The sequence below is a fragment of the Mesoplodon densirostris genome, chromosome 4, assembly GCF_025265405.1.
Source record: "Mesoplodon densirostris isolate mMesDen1 chromosome 4, mMesDen1 primary haplotype, whole genome shotgun sequence".
NCBI lineage: Eukaryota > Metazoa > Chordata > Mammalia > Artiodactyla > Ziphiidae > Mesoplodon > Mesoplodon densirostris.
Genome location: NC_082664.1, coordinates 135,382,886 through 135,386,006, shown reverse-complemented (window position 1 = coordinate 135,386,006; position 3,121 = coordinate 135,382,886). Strand labels below are relative to the sequence as shown.

General features: G+C 36.2%; 1 non-coding gene across 1 annotated transcript; it reads left to right on the top strand.

Moving 5' to 3' along the window:
- Positions 1–2,835: 2,835 nt before the first annotated feature.
- TRNAG-UCC (transfer RNA glycine (anticodon UCC)) lies at positions 2,836–2,908 on the top strand. The gene has a single exon. It is a non-coding gene; the product is annotated as a tRNA-Gly (tRNA).
- The last annotated feature ends 213 nt before the right edge of the window (positions 2,909–3,121 follow it).

Sequence of the window (3,121 nt, the reverse complement as noted above, 5' to 3'; positions counted from 1 at the left end):
ACCGGAGTGGGCAAATTATGTACCAAAGGCCAAATCTAGCCTGGACTGCTTTTGTAAATAAAGTTTTATTGGAATATAACCATGTCTTCTCATTTACATGTTGTCTAGTGGTTGCCTGTGAACTATACCAGCAGAGTTGAATAGTTTTGACAGAGACGATATGGCTCATCTAGACCTTTACAGAAAAAATCTTGAGTACCTTCCAAAATCAATTAAGAAATCATTATGGTGGCCAGATACTAAAATATACCAAAGATAGCTATGTAATATATCAAGAATAATAAGTTGTATAATATAAAAGAAAAAATCCCACAAAAATATCATGTTTAAACATATATAATAGGCAAGCTGCATATGAAGAAAATCACCCAGTTTTAATGAAGATAATAAAAGAATATGTAACTAATTGTAGAACATAGTATGATCTTGAATTGGCAGATTAAATAGCATATAAATCATTATTCTTCCCATATTATAAATTTAATGCAATTTCAATAAGAACTGCAATTTGAGGGGGGAACCAAAGTGATTCTTAATGTTCAAGAATTGCAAAAATAAAAAAGGCTACCAGATAAGTGAACCCACAAATATATAATCCCAGATATAATAGGAGTTCATTTCTCATTCACATAAAGTCAAAAATGGGCATTTCAGATGGGCCAGCAGCTATGTTCCAAAGAGAGATTCAGAGGCCCAGTCTCCTTCTACCTTGTAGATCCTCCTTCTCACCACAGGGCTGCCAGGGTTGTCTTGGGGATCCTTTCAATTCTAGGCAGCCGAGAAGGGAAAAGATCTTGGAGAATTGCTCTCATGAGGTTTTATTTTTATAGGCCATTCTGGAGGTGCCACACGTCTCTTCCCTCACCTTCTATCAGTCATATGGTAACTACTAACTGCAAGGGAGCATGGGAAATGTAGTCTAGTTGTCTACCCAGAAGTAATTAAAAAAAAAAAGAGTTTGGTGAGCACTTTGCAAGGTTTGCCATAGTACCAGATGGGGAAATCCAGAAACAGACCACAGCATACATCAGAATTTATAATGTGTTAAGTATGGCATTTCAAATCAGTGAGGAAATTATAGTCAATTAACAAAGGTAGGACAATTATTGATTATATATTTACCCCACACTACACAATAAAATAAATTCCAGATGTACTACATTTAAGTATATATATATATATATATATATATATATATATATATATATATAAATGAAGCCCTTAAAAAACTAGAGTAAATATAGTTTGTTTGATATTTTGGTGGGAAAGACCTTTTTAAGCATAAAAAGAAAGAAACCATAAAGGAAAATTGATAGTTTGAGTACTTAAATTAGTAATTTCTCTATGTTGAGATTAGAAAAAAGTATAAAGGCCAAGTGGCAAAAGGAAGAAAATATTTCTACTTGAAAGCCAAAACATTAATACCCTTAATAAGTCCCTAATGTCGATATGAAAAAGATGAATTTAACTGAAAAATAGGAGATGAGACGTAGATGGCTAGTAAACATATAAAAAATAAAACTCAGTAACAAGGATAGCTTAGAAGTCAAATGACCTTACAAGGCCTCTGAGCCCCAGTTTCTCCATCTATGAAATTAGAATAACGATAGAAACTATTCTTGGGGTTTGTGTTTAATTAAATGAGATAATGCATGTAAAGCGTGCAGTAAACACTTAGAATAATAAAAAAAAAGGTAGTGACTCATATTTGTTCAGTGTTCATGGTGTATTTTTAAGTGAAAAAGATTCAAGATGTATATTCAGTATGATGTCATTAAAATATATACACACACATACACAGAGGAAAGAAACACTAGGATTTTAGCAGGGATTGTCTCTGTTGGCTGTGGCCTTAGGAATAAGTGTTTTCTCCTTCATACATTTCTTCATTTTCTAAAATTCCCACAATAAGCATGTATTGTTATTTTTATAATTTAAAAATTTAAGTGCTAATTTTTAAATAATTATTGAATGACCCCAAATGGTTTCTTGAATTTGTCTGGAACTGATTAGTTTCTAAAACCAGAATCCATTTTCAAAACCACTATCCAGAGCCCTGAGCAAGGGAAAAATCACCAAATAAACTTTGCTTCAGTTTCCTCACAACAACAGAATCTCTTTCTTGCTTGTCCAAATGAAGTGCGAAATCAGTACCCAGGAAGGATTCAGAATGTTAATTGAAGCACTCGGAAAAAACGGACTTGTAACAGACTGAAGTTCAGATAGGGCAAAATGATGGAACTAAGGGTATGGCTGGGCCCCTAGGACCACTGGTGTGGGCACCTCTCTCAGCTCAGTCCTGGTGCTCCTCCTGGGCACTGTGTCCAGGTTCTGCTACTTTAGTTCCCTTCCTTATCCTTCATTTTCCTTTGTGGGTGCCCCTTGCCCACTGCTCCTATTTCTTGGGAAAGTTACTTAACCTGAGTTTCAGTCTCCTCATCTGCAAAATGGGGTGAATAATACCTTCCTAATGGGATTGTTTTATATAAAGCACTTAGTATAAAGCCTGACACATAGCAGGTGCTCAATAAAATTGACATTGTTATTATTCTCCAAGTGGACATAGTGCTCATTCTTAAAATGTCACCATATACATAGTGCTCATTCTTAAAATGTCACCATATAGAATCATATATTCACCTTTTCTACCTTGTTTCTGGAGTGGGAAGTGAAAAAGGGGCTCTGGAGTTTGGGTGAATCTCACCTTTGCCCATACCTGAATAAGTCATTTCTATTATAGCTTCAATGAAACAAGTTTTCATTGCACATTATTATAGTTTGTCCCTGAAAACAACAAGTTAGTGGCATATCATTAAGAAGGCTACTTGTGGGACTTCCCTGGTGGTCCAGTGGTTAAGACTCTGTGCTTCCAATGCAGGGGGCCCAGGTTCGATCCCTGGTCAGGGAACTAGATCCCGCATGCTGCAACTAAAAGATCCTGTGTGCCATGACTAAAAAAAAAAGAAAAAAAAGTCTACTTGCTGTAGACTCATGTTGTTCTAGAAATGCTCTCCTGGCTTTCCAGTGCCCCAGGGAGTGACTTCTCTGATGCTCTTGAGAGTAGGCTGCCTCCAGAGGGCCATGCATTCTGCTGTTCCTCCAAAGTTGGCCCTTGGGTGGC